The sequence below is a fragment of the Leptidea sinapis genome, chromosome 38 (assembly GCF_905404315.1).
Source record: "Leptidea sinapis chromosome 38, ilLepSina1.1, whole genome shotgun sequence".
NCBI classification, from domain to species: domain Eukaryota; kingdom Metazoa; phylum Arthropoda; class Insecta; order Lepidoptera; family Pieridae; genus Leptidea; species Leptidea sinapis.
Genome location: NC_066302.1, coordinates 507,769 through 522,691, shown reverse-complemented (window position 1 = coordinate 522,691; position 14,923 = coordinate 507,769). Strand labels below are relative to the sequence as shown.

At 32.4% G+C, this 14,923-nt stretch overlaps 1 protein-coding gene across 1 annotated transcript in view; it reads left to right on the top strand.

Annotated features, from left to right (window-relative positions):
* Positions 1 to 14,923, top strand: part of LOC126975893 (uncharacterized) — a 119,400-nt gene that overhangs the window by 19,225 nt on the left and 85,252 nt on the right. The window lies entirely within an intron of this gene.

Here is a 14,923-nt window from a genome sequence, read left to right as displayed (position 1 = left end):
AGGCGCCGTTGTTGCTCCCATAATCTAGTCGGCATCCTGTGCAAAGAAGCCTCCTACTTGTAGATTATTATCCCCTTTCATTATGTCGTTAACTTTGATATTTTCAATAAAACACATCCACCCTATCATAAAGTACTATTTTTTTGGGTATCTTTTATTTCTCATGTCGATCATGCCCGTACTTCTGAGGTCTAAGGCATCATACTATTTCGAATGGATTCCAGTTTTTGACGTTTAATAAGTTATTTTAAATCATAATTTGAATTAAAATATTTGAATTTGATTAAATTTTTCTTTATAGGTATTTACTTTATAGGGATCGTGCTTTCTTAATCAGTATCCAATTAAATACTAAGTTATTTTACTTTTAATTTCTTTTAATTTTATTGAAATGTTTTTGTAGTTTTGTTGCATCACTTTGCATAGATTATTATATTATTTTGTTAAATACTCAAGCTTTAAGTATTTATTTAAAAGAGACGACAAAGAGCTTCTTGCTACTTGCTCGCATTTAAGCTCAATTTGTCGGATTTGGTGGTAAATTGTGAAATGTATCTGGAAAGATTATCAAATCTGGTAGGTAGTGAACCTACAAGGGTCGCGCCCTTGGTGGTTGTTTGCTATCCCAACTGATTTTGACTTAGCAATGATATTAATATCCGGACTATTTTTCCACTAAGAAACACCATTAAGAACGTAAGAGCAATGTAGAAAATTTATTAGAATCGTAAAGGAAGTGGTGCCTGAAGTATAAAGTAAATTATTACTTTCAAATGTACTTCCTCCTGAAGTATAACATATAAGTTCCGAAATCGTGCAAAAAGTTGGAATATTGGTTGACTTAGGAGTAGATTCCACGGAAAGGTTGAGGAAATAGTGATAGTCGAGGTCCAATAATTAAAGGGATGATCCGAATGGAAGAATCTAAGTGTCAACTTACCACTTGGGAGACAGGATTGATTGATTATATTGTATCAAACGAATAGAAAGAACAATAGAAATATATTAATTTTGTAACAAAATTTATAGACGATAGGGGATTCGAATTCACGCCTCTGGGATTACATTCCAGTGCTCTTACCAACTGAGCCAACCGTCTGCATGCCGCATCATTCGTAAGTCTTGGAACGTTTGTTGAGTTCTTGGGTTGTGGCTCCATCTACATGATCTAAATTACAGTTGGTATATCTAATATATAAAATTCTCATGTCGCGGTGTTTGCAGTTAAACTCCTTCGAAACGGCTTGACCGATTCTCATGAAATTTTGAGTGCATATTGGGTAGGTCTGAGAATCGGACAATATCTATTTTTCATCCCCCTTAATGTCAAGGGTGGTCCACGCCAATTTTTTTTTTAATTTTTTTGATAGTTTTTTTTAATTTGTTTGATTATGAGTCAACATTTAATATAATAAACACCTATTTTTCTATCGCGATTTATATATTATTTTTTTACATCCACAGATCCACAATAGGGTTGCAAGATGGCAATGGATTTTTTATTTATTACTTTATATGGCAATACAACGTTTGCTGGGTCAGCTAGTATATAAATATAGTTATACCATACAGAGCGATACTATAACATAAAACATATAACGTCATGAAGCTACAGAACTCCGTAAAGGGGCTTTGAAATGGGGAGAAAAATTGATAACAAACGCCCAGCATATCCTTTAAATCATTGAATAATAAAATAGCTTAATAGCCTACTTATCAAAACACTATACAATTTTAGGTGGCCTCCGCAGAACCGTGCATTATGTTCTTTATCAACTCTACACTATACTTACTACGTGCTTCAATCTGTTTATTTTTAACCGACTTCAAAAAGGAGGTTCTCAATTCGATTGGTATTTTTTTTATGTATGTACACCGAGTATGTTGAGATTTATGATCGGATTTCCGTGATTCTTCTCTAGTTTTATGCAGAATGTTTGCCATTTGGTCCCATAAAATTTTGAAATAGTTTGAACCAGTTTGTTTCATTTTATAAACATATTTGTTTATGTAGATGATGTAATTATAGTTTGTGTACTGCTTTTTAGGAGTTTTCATTTTGTTTGTTTGTATATTATTATTATTAACCCGTTTGTCGAAAAGTGGGTCTTAGTCTACCTGACATTCATAGCTAACAAACGTTTTTCACGATATTTGAGTGTCTCTCACAAGAACGTGAAATTTTGGATGTATATTATTTAAGGCACGCGGAAACCTTTCGTAAAAAGAACCAATTTAATCTGACAATATAGTACAACGACATCTTAAAGTTTACCTGATTAATAACATTAAAAAGTAAAAAAAATACTATGTTTAAAATTTATTGAAGTTTTACTTTGCGGAAATCCATAATTATACAAATGATTTGAGTTTTGTTTAGTGTTAATTCCGCCAATATTTGTCTTGAAACAATTCGAGACTCAAAGTCTCGTGCCAGATTTTGGTTAGACAACACGTCCTGAGGATGCCTCGTGTAGAGGCGAAACACGTGTCGAATTGTTTAAAGATTGGCGGAATTAACACTAATCAAAACTCAAATCATTTGTATAATACTATGTTTAAAAAAACCGACATCAAATTTTATAATTATTTTTCTTTTGAGTTTTTGAAGGCGGTTTCTTAAAACGTAGGTTTTGTAAGATTTGTCTTTAAAAGTTCCTTATGACAGTAAGGTGCGTAACAATTATATAAAGGAACAGTAACATAGAACTACAACGCGTAAAATTACTACAGATCATACAATTGCTTGTTTCCGCCGTGTGCCGGTGTTGTGGCATAAAATGAGTGTCATACATTGTTGCGCACTAATTTTGACAAATAAAGTTATTATGCTACAATATTAGTTCTAGTGAAATCAATAATTGTTTAAAGTTATACCTACTACTCGGTTGGGTCGAGTTAGTAAGTTTTTTGTTGGGCGATGTATATGCTTCTACAATATGATCCCAGAAAATGTACAAAACAAATGTGTTACGAAATTTAAAAGAATTGTTAAAAAACGTTTGTGTGGGAAAGGTTATTATAGCATAAACGATTTTCTTAATGACACCACGGACTGAGAATAAAGCGAACACCCTCAGGCTCTTTAATTATAAATGTTTATTGTACGATATCTCATTGTTCCATATTTTATATAAAAAAAGCCCGTTTAGTTTCTTGCGCCCATTCTTCTCAGGTCTGAGGCAGTCTCTTTTGAATGGGTAAGTGATTTTAAATCCTATTTTGAATAAAAATATTTGAATTTGAATTTGAAAGCAGTGTTTTTCAATCTGTGTCAGTCTTGTTTTAATTTTCAAATGTTTGTCTAATAGAAGTCTACTTCTCTTTTTAGTTTTAATGTCAACCATTGTAAAAAATGTCAGTTTACACAGGTATGAAGTGGCGAATGGTTCATAGATTCCCTTCATAGATTCTTCATAGATTCCCTTGCCAGCATTGGCTATTCTTGTTTTCTTTTCATCCAAAACACGTCGACACTTTGTGCGTAAGATCATTATTTTACCTGCTTACTACAATATTGTTACCAGCATATTATTTTGAGCTGTAATGGTGTCGCGAATTAAATAAGGTTGAAAAACAGTGGTTTAAAGTGACGACTGATGATGACGACGCGTTCATTTGTGATGCCATACAGTATTTTGGGTTCAATCGAGAATTCCGAGCGGCAATGCATTTTAATGGGCAGGCGTAATAGGGTTATTGGTACTTTTTCGGGTGCAAGCTAGCAATGCATAGCATAGACTATAGAGGCTTGTATACCTACCTGTAAAAGCATAGAAATGTAAAAACAGTTATTTCATTGTTTTGAGTTTTGACTTCTGTGTGCAGTCCTTATATTTATATTTTATTTTTTTGACTAATATCCTATAGCGCTATCTCGGGAGCTCTTAAAGATATAGGGATTAAATGTGTTCTTTATCCTTATTAACCCTGACAACGTGTGTTGTCATAATAATAAACAAACTTACATTCATATTATTATAATAGTAAGAAATTGTACGTTTGATGAGATTGGATTTCATCAATTATTATACTACACGAGATTGTATGACACAATTATTAAAACCCAATTTTTCTATTATTAAGTGTTTTAATAATTTAAAAAACAATTTATGTTGCTTAGATTTTTTTTTTAGGTTTATTGACAAACAGTTAGTTAGTCAAGTTTTTAGCATTACTCTTAATTCTTTTTTTTAATTCTCGGTGGATACACAAGTTATGGATTAGAAAAAGGACTAAAACAAAAATTAGTCCTTAATAACTAAATAATATTATAAGCGCGTTTGTATGTATGGATGTTTGTTACTCTTTCACACAAAAACTACTGTGTTTAATGAAACTTTACCAAAATAAAGTTTTTTTTATACATATAAAATCGCATTAGGTAACTCTTTTGTTTAAATATAAAGTAAATTTTGTAAATAACTTAGTTTTAAGACATCTAATTTTATATTTCTTTCCTCTTTATGTTTGTAAATATTTCTTTAATTAATGTTAAACTTTGTTATTCATCATGTAAGATACCAGTAACTATAAAATTAACCTGTGGATAACGGTGTGGGTTCTCACTAAAATTAATTTAATATCTACTTTAATTTGAAATTGTAAAATGTATTGTGTGAACTGTTTGTTGTCCCTAAGAAATAAAATAAAAATATATGTCGTTACCGCATAATATTGGCTATATATTGTCACGGTTGAGGCAGGCATACATATTTTTGCTAATTCATAGCGTCCACGCGGATGAAGGCGCAGGCAGCAACTAGTATAATATATTTTGAACTAAAGAACATTTGAGTATTATGTTATTTTGTAAATTACATCCGATTTAGTTAGTTGGTTCCTAAGCCAAAGTATTCATATTGCATTCGGTATCGATCTTTTTTAAAATTCAAAATGAAGCCGGAATATTTTTTTGTATTTCACAAGAGTAGATCGTTCTACATTATACAGGGCGTAGCAAAGTTATAGGACATGAAGGAAAAGTACCTTAAATATCGTAGATAGGGTATGTTACTGTAAGAAGACTTTATGTTATTTTTAAAAACGAGTAATTCTGCATTCAAAGATTTTCAAAAAAATACTTGCCTAGTCTGGGAATCGAACCGAGTTAAATGTAAATGTGTAGAACATTTTACGTTGTTCCTTTCTTTTAAAATACTATGTTACTTAAGAAGAGTTATTAGTTTTTGGCCATTCTTTCGATTGGCATCATACAAGTAAGGGTGTTTCTTATTACATTTAAGTCGGTTCGATTCCCAGACGAGGCAAGTATTTTTAGAAAATCTTTGAATGCAGAATTACTCACTTTTAAAAATAACATAAAGTCTTCTTTCAGTAAAATACCCTATTTGCGATATTTCGGTACTTTCCCTTCAGGTCCCATAACTTTGGGACGCCCTGTATACTATACCTAAATGTGTTATCCATAACAATTTAAGTATTTGAAGTCCGGACTGTTATATCTCTAGCATTTAGATCAAATAGAACGCGTATAATTACACATTTTGTCCACAACGGGTGTTTCAAAACACACAAACGCCTACAAACTTTGTCAAATTGTTTCCGTTCATTCCAACGTACTCGTAAATCTCGAACATGCGCGCCGACTGAGCAAATGTACCGTAACACGTGATTATACAAGAACGTGTAAAACTGGTGATACCAGCAGCCAAATATAGGAGACTTGTCTGTCTGTCAGGCTTATTGATATTGTGTTTGTGATATCGAGCTAGGAGGCTTTGTAGATGCTCATACCTGTCATTGCCTTTATATTTATAATGTAGGTTGATGCTCTTAACTTATTAACTTAGGTTAGACTATTTTAATAAACATAAAATGGGGAGTTTCCACTATATTATAAGAAGGAATTTCTAAATTAATTTCTTACTTTTAAAATTAGGTCTGATTTTCCTTAATTGAATAAGAATGAGAATGTAATTATTTAATTGAATGAGAATTTATTGAATAAAAAATTAATTAGTTAAACTTTCAAAATTCCAATTGTTGGCTTTGGCAGCTTTTTATTATTAGTTTTTGTAATTATTATATATATTAATATATTCACTTACATTGCGTTAGTGAATATATTCTATTAGATAATATTTGAAATAAAACAATATCACATGAATAAGTTTGCGTTAAAAATCTTACTCATGTATTACAAATAAATTATATTAGATAATAATTTTCAAAAAATAAAACAATCTCACGTGAATAAGTTTGTGTTAAAATGTTAGTCATGTATTACAAATATATTATATAAGATAATAATATTTGAAATAAAACAATTTCACATGAATGAAGTTTGTGTTAAACTCTTATTCATGTATTACAAACTAGTTGAATTGACGGACCGCTACACATGAAATTAAAAATTATAACGGCGATGCGATCTTACAAACAATTGTTCTGATTTTCCTCAGAATTAATGCAACATTGCTCTCATTACCTGCTTGTGTATTTAATGATAAGTTCTTTACGATGTGAGTGAGTGTATCACGCAACGTGGCTTCAATATACAATTGTTTTGTTAGTTTCGCTTTTGTGTCATGCAAATTGTTTTTAAATTTTAAATTTGAAATAAAATACTTTTTAAATTGATTGAAATCCGTATAACATTAATATCAAATTGTTATGGTCCAAATGTTTCAAGTTTTCTTTAGTGTTAATTCCGCCAATATTAGTCTTTAAACAATTCGACACGTGTTTCGCCTCCACACGAGGCACTTTCAGGACATGTTGACTCGCAAACTCTGGCACGAGATTGTCTCGTAAAAAAAAACTTAAAACATTTGGATAGTAATAAATTTCCGCAAAGTAACGCCCACTTAAATTTTTTGAAATTATTATTGTACATTATTTATATATTGTCTCTACGTTTACGTTAAATCTACCTTTTGGCATGCACGCAGGCCACATATAGAATTTTAATGTCATAAAAAATATTTGAATGTATTTTACTAGCACCTTAAAAATACTAGGCATGATTTTTATAATTTGTCTTCTATATCAAAGCGTATCTGTATTCAAATAATGATCTAATAATTTGTATTTTTATATTTACTATAAGTAAGTAAAAATTTAAAATTACTTTATCCAATAGGATCAACAAAATTACTTTGAATCGTCAAAATTAAATACTTAAAGTATTACGGTGAGAAGAAGAATCATTTGAGAAAAAGCCACAAGAAACTTAGTAAGCACAATTTAGTGATTAAAAAACACAGAGTCTCTATCTATTTCACCGCCAAGCTGCCTTATCATTAACGAAGTCTTTTAAACTAAAATAGGACTTATAACTTTTCTTTTAAAATTACGTTTCCATCTATTTATTGAATTTAGAATATAATGCTGTAATGTATTAACGTATATTGTTGCCTACAAATGAATTACTTATTTTTTAAAGCCCAGTACTCGGCCACCTTCTTCACAAATTTACATAACAGATATATCCTCCTTCTAACTCATTTTTATTTGAAGACATTTATTTGCTTACATGATGCTTACACAAACAAACTTAACAGATTTTATTATATATTCGAATATTGAGAAATTGTCAAGCAGAAGCGAAAACGAAAAAAAAAAAATCTACAGCTATAAATATTTTTTAAGAATATACTGTCTAGACTCTAGAGGCTTAATCAGTTGTAAATAATATACAACACGTTTACTATTATATAACATATTATAATGCTTTTTCTATATTTATAATTCTAGTTAAAAAGTTTTGTTTCATTAACGGCCGCTTTCAATATTAAAAAAAAAGGATTGTGTTGTTTTATGAAACCACGGTAAGAGTGAAACTTTTTTTCACATTATAGACATGTTACTAAAAATTATAATATATATATTATACACTACACGGTCAGCTGGTGCGAACTATAGGCGCCGCCCGATCGTCACACGATATGCAACACACAGACTAAAAAGTTTAAGACGATGTAATAAAAGTTTCATACAAATGATTTAAGTTTTCTTTAGTGTTAATTCCGCCAATATTTGTTTTTAAAACAATTCGACACGTGTTTCGCCTCTACACGAGGCATCCTCAGGACGTGTTGTCTGGCCAAAATCTGGCACGAGACTTGAAGTCTCGAAGTGTCGAATTGTTTTAAAAACAAATATTGGCGGAGTTAACACTAAAGAAAACTTAAATTATTTGTATAATTATGGATTTCCGCAAAGTAACGCCTAATTCAATATACTTTCATAAAAGTTTCATTTTAAAAATATCAGTCTCAGCCTACAATTAAGGATATTCCATTGAATATAGAAAATGGCTGTAAAAGGGTTACGTAAATAGATTTATAATATAAATCTCATAAATAACGCAATAAGTTTGTAGCCGTTTTATCATCGTCATCACCACAATGGGTCATAAATGTTACTGATGTCATAATTACTCTTAATGTTGACAAGTTTCAAAGAACTCGAACGTTCCCTGATAATGTATTAAGCTATAAATATTTTTGTATTTACACTTAGTCTAAGATTTATAGAGCATTTTACCAGTGGGAGGCTCCTTTGCACGGGATACCGGCTAGATTATGGGTACCACAACGACTAGTGAAATTACTATGTAAATGAGACTTAACATCTTATGTTTCAAGGTGACGGTTGCAATGTAGTGCTGCTCAGAATTTCTGGGTTTTTCAAAAATCCTGAGCAACACTGCAGTGTAATGGGCAGGACGTATCAATTAACATCAGCTGAACGTCCTGCACGTTTCGTCCCTTATTTTCTCAGACTTTGTTCAGACTTTACTTACGTAACACTCAGCTGAGTGTAAGCTCAGCATAATCTTTAATTTCGTTTTTATAGTCATTTGACAGCTGAAATAATGCTGAGCTTAAGCTAAGATAGCCAAATGCAAAGGTAATTTTCACGTTCACACTCACCTAAGTTTTTCGTATGTAAAGTCTGAGAAAAGTCTAAATACGCTTTACAGATATCAGCCTTAAACCCACTGCACGGAGGCGTAGAATTTTAAAGTGCTTCAAAGGAACGCATAGATTATTAAGAACGATTATTCAGTGGTGTCAAAGTATTATTTTCAACTTTCTATAGTATATTTTTAATGTTTACTTTATAAAATAATATTATGCATTTATTCCTATTTTTCATTGTATGTTTATTATGATTCTTTATTGCCTATACGACTCTGCTTAGCGGTTTATATATTTATTTATAATTTACGTTTCTTTATAAATGTTTGAAATGTGTTTAACTTTCGTAGGCCTTTAGAAACATTCTAATTATAATAATTAATTGTATAATTCTATATTTTATCTAATTATAGCTGTATGATAATGTAAGTGAAAACTAAGTTTTTAAAAATTTAATTTCCTTAGGTATGCAGTAATAACATTGTACATATAAAAAGTACCGCGTGATAATTACTTTCTCTAACTTTTATTCTCGTATTAATTAGGTTGTACGTTTAATTTTCTTTAAGTGGGTAGATTGAATAAGCAATAATGTGTATAGGGTAACTATTTAGTAATTTGAAAAGTCCTAACCAAAAACCTGACATATCGATAAAAGTCCTGAGTTTGTGGTTGATCTCGTTTAGATTTAGATTCTGGTAAAAATCAAAGTCAAAGTTCTTTATTTGCCAGAAACATTCACAAGTAAAGTTGTTACAAATTTAAGAGTAGGCAAATGTTTCGTCTTGACAGACATGCAAATTTTTCAGTGGTTTCGTTTTATAATATTATAACCTAACACAATAATTACCGCTACATTTAATTTGACCAACGTAAAGTTATACCTAAAAGTACGCTACAATATATAATTACAATAATTGATGAAATGTTAAGAGATAATGTAGTAAAAATAATAATCACAAAAAAATATATTAAAAATAGTATTGGTGCCAGTTACCACTTCGCTTAAAGACTTATATGTTATTAGTTAATATGAAGTCTTACAACTATATTCCATCTAATTAAAACAAAATAAAAAGGGCCCGTCTATACGACTAGCCAGACCAGAAGCGGCAATCGTTCACGAGGATGACGCTTCGACGAAGGAACCAGCCATTCCTTCCCTCGCACCCTGTAATTGATTCGGCTGTTCCTTTTTCTTTAGAGGAGGACAAATGAGCGTTCCTGTCATTTGACAATAAGTCCTTACACCAGATCAATCATTAGAACTTTGGGGGCTTTTTTTTCCTCTAGGGAACATAATAATATGGTTATTATAATGTTGCCCCACTTGCATTACAATCTAGCCTTAACTTAGACTAATAAGTAATTCTACTTTAACTTAAACTGCTAGATAGATTAAACTAAGAATCCATTAAAACATTTTTTGTCTCTATTAAGGGGAAGTTACTTTGTTCATGTGTCTTTTAAAATATCACTATTTTTATATTGTATTACACTAATTCACTAGCACTTCTTCTTCTTCACAGTCGTTCCCTCATTGCTGAGGATCGTGACGCTTAAGTTCGTCTACAGCTTTCCTCCATCTGTTTCGGTCTGTCGCATGGTGGAGTGCGATGCTGATGGGTTGTTTAGTCTGCTCGGATATTTGGTCAGACCAGCGTCGTGGGCTCCGGCCTCTTGGTCTCTTCCCCTCAATTTTCCCGGTGACCATCAAACGTTCAAGGTTATCAGCACCGCGTCCAGCAATGTGGCCAAAGTATCTCATGATCCGCTGCAGACATGTAGTGGATAGACGTGGACTGTTCCCTATTTTAAGCTGTTTAAGGATCGAGGCGTTAGTGCGGTATGCCGTCCATGGTATCCTTAGCATGCGGCGCCAGCACCACATCTCAAACGCGTCAATCCGTTGTCTGTCAGTGGATTTCAGGGTCCAAGTTTCAGCTCCATAGAGCGCGATGGGAAAGACAAGAGAGCGGACCAGGTGAATTTTCGTTCGATTGGTGATATTTCTGTCCTTCCACTTTCACTAGCACTACACTGACTCAAATGGTTTTGTTCGTTCGTTTTAGTCTTCCTACTATACAGTGTTGTCAAGGAGCTGGATTGCCTCGAAATTCACGTGATGGTGAAGACTATGTTGATGAGCTTCAGCATATTTTTGTATTTCTTTTATCAACGAACTCGATGTTAAGGTCCCGATGAAGATCGCTGTTTCGAATGTACCAAGGTGCGTTCACAATTTCCCTTAATACTTTTTTCTGGAAACATTGTATGATTTGAATATTTGTTTGTCTGGTGTAGCCCCACAGCTGGATCCCATAAGTCCATACAGGCACATTAAAACTTTATTTTGTACTGATATCTTAGTGTCTTTCTAGAAGCCGGTACAAATTTTAACACCAAATGATCTTGAAATGCGCCGGTCTTTTGCCGAGATAAAACAAACACGATTATACAAGTATTGATTTATAAAATGAACGTAATGCAATCCGTAACCTGAAGATATAATCTTATCTAGGTATCGCTACTCAGTATCTAGTTACAAGTTTAATTAATGGTGTATGTAATTGACTAACACGGGTGTAAATTGCATATAAAATATCGCGAAGTTCATCTTGAAGATTTAATATTATATTTGCAAGGGACGGGACGAGCTGGATGTTCAGCTGATGGTAATTGATACGCTTTGCCCACTATAGTGCAGTGCCGCTCAGGATTCTTGAAAAAATTCTGAGGGCACTACAATTGCGTTCGTCGTCCAGTTATTTCACTATCTACGGCGCCCTTCACATCGAAACACAGTAATGCTTATACATTACTGTTTCACGACAGAAATAGGCGCCGTTGTGGGACCCATAATCTAGCCGGCATCCTGTGCAAAGGAGTGGGACTGGTAAAGTTTCTAACTAATTTTTAAACGGCTTAGAACCAAATTAGTAGGAGTTCTTATTAGAGTACATTGATAGTGCTTACTTATAGGATGCTTCTTTGCACAGGTTCCCGGATAGATGGGTACTACAGCCTTTATCTGTCGTCAATTAGTAGTAAGTGTTTAAATTTATCGTTAGGGTTTTACTCGGAGTTTCCCTGCGAGATCGAATCGGAAATAAGAAGATCCGAAGGAGAACTAAAGTCCATAGCCCAGATGGTTGAAGTGTCAGTAGGCAAGAAAGTACCCGAGAGAGGACGATATGGATTTAATTGGAAAAGAGTCTATCTTATATAACTATCGACAAGTTAATGTTAAGTCTGAAGATGCCAAACACAGTCTTGTCTAAAATCTACATATTACATATCAAGTTCCCTAACACGTTTGCTAAGCAAATAATCTAAACGCCTATTATCTTTCAATACAGCTATTTCATAAAGATGCATATGAAAATAGGCATTGATCCCAAAGGTATATGAATGAAATTGGCGTAATACGATGTGGTCAGTAGGTGACTTATGCAGAGGCTTGAGTTGATGTTTGAGTTATTATGAAAAGCTGTATTGATCTCAGTATAAACGTTTATGTTAGTAAGTGGTGTGATGTGTTTGTATATTCAGTTACTAGCGAACCTGTATTATGCTCTGGCATTTATGAGGATCAAATTCCGGGTTTTGTTAACTTATGTACGATCTTTACTTTGGTGAAATAGGTGTAAAACATTGTTGGTGGTCATGAAAAAATTCACTAGTTAAAAATATTTTTTTGAAGTTTTCTTTTGAAGTTTAAAACAAGTATGAAGGTTAATTAAAGAAGATTTTAGAAACTATATCACAGCTAATTAACAATCTAATGTTTAACAGCGAAACTTTTTGACAATCTAAAAATTTTTTTTATGAAAATAAGGGACGTTCAGTTGATGTTAACTGATACGTCTTGATTCTTGAAAAACCCAAATATTCTGAGTGGTACTATAAATGCACTCGTCACCTCGTCATGTGACAAGATGTTAAGTCTCACAAGAAACACAATAATGTTAATACATTACTTCTTCACGGCAGAAATAGGCGCCGTTGTGGTACCCATAATCTAGCCGGCATCCTGTGCAAAGTAGCCATTGGTAAGATCCATAAATATAAGTATTTATTTACACATAAACCTACAGTCAAATTCTATTGTCGTCATCGTCAAAAAACCCAATATGTTTTTGTGTGTATCTTACACATATATTATTATTATCTGTGTATTAAACAATAATATATTACTTAAAAGTCCGCCAATGCTCCTGTGAGCTCTTTGGTGTTGCAGTGATCACTTAAAATCATTTATAATTTGTACCTGAATTTGTTGTTCATAGTATATAAATACAAATTTAAATAGGATTTTAAAATCACTTATTTAACTTAAAAATATCGAAGAAATGTACAACAGACCTAAAAGGAACGGGCGCGCATAGGCCTCTTTTGCAATCCAAAGATGATATGAATCAACTGAATTGTACCACAATTATATACACCATTATACTATGAAAATAACATCATATTGTGGAATATGTGAGTAAATAAGATTAACACATCCGAAAATACCTCACAGTTTCTTTTTATCTTTTAAATTCATTCCAGTATAAGTAGTTAAGAGCCACAGTATGTGATAGCCGTTTCACACTTCCAGATGCCAACCGCTGTCACATACACGCCGATAGACGTACCGTTATCTATACGAAGTTATATAAATCCATTCGTTGCGACACATTTGTGAGTTTTTACAAAACTTTCTCTTTTTTCTAACTGTTTTCGTAAAGTGAATTTTGATAATCTGTGGATATTTGGTGTCGCGTCAACCACAAACAACTATATAATTTTCTTTATTAACTTTGAGTTATACATCTAGCATTGTGTTGACTGGCAATTTATACAAATGACATAAAATTGACAAAGTCAAAATTGTACTGTGAATGTTTTTTTAAACAATACATTGTGTGTTTTACAAATAATACCGAAGCTAAAAAAGGGCTTTATAGAAGTTTTGCCTGTTTCTCCCTTTGTCTGTATGTATGTGCGGGCAAAACGAAAAAACTACTGAATAAATTTATTTCGCGTGGCAACACATATTATCAAGCTAGGTCCATTTATTGAAGTAGGCGTTATTTTGCGGAAAGACTGAGAAGACTTTTGAGTCTCGTGCCAGATTTTGGCGTCAACTCGTGTAGAGGCGAAACACGTGTCGAATTGCTTAAAGACAAATATTGGCGGAATTAACACTAAAGAAAACTCAAATCATTTGATAAGCTAAGTCCAGTAATTTTGATGCTTTATAGCGTCCAAGGGGATGACGTCGCAGGCAGCGTTTAGTTTCTAATATTGTTTGTACGATTATGTAGAGGTCAAATATTTGATTAATTCTTAATAGTAAATAATTTGAGGATTACAAAGCAAGATAGTTCTAACTATTTTGTAAAGACACCACGAATTAACGTAGAATTTGAGTATATTATGGGTAGAATATCGACGATACCTTATCGGACTTATATATACCTAAACATAATTACTTTCGCTGTATTTATCTGTGTAACGTAACATTTCAAGATAATTTATGTCACCTCCAAAGCTTTACTTGAAATTTGCATTCGTATCAAAGACATATTTATTATCTTATTCTAGAAGCCTTATTTCTATATATTATCCAGGTAGGATAATAATGAATAGGAATACATTTTAATTATAAGTTGTTTTGATGGCATTCAAGGGATAATTTTCGTTTTTAAAACTAAATCAAACGTTTTGATACTGAACAGTAGAAAATAAATTTTACTTAGAATAACATACAGAATTATGTTATCGACTAGAAAATATATTCCAAAAGTATAATTAAAGTAATGTCTTTGTCAGAATTAATATTTTGATTTTAACACGATTTTAAGTTTCCATACATTTAGACACAATGACAAGGGGATAAGGAAAAAGAGGTTTTAGACCTTATTGTGTCCCCGAATTTTTCGATCGCACCACAAGCTTCATATATGAATCATCCTTACCAGCTGTGGGGCATTTTTAATGGGGTTTTAAGAATCTATTTCTCTCACTTAGATGCAATCTATGAAATG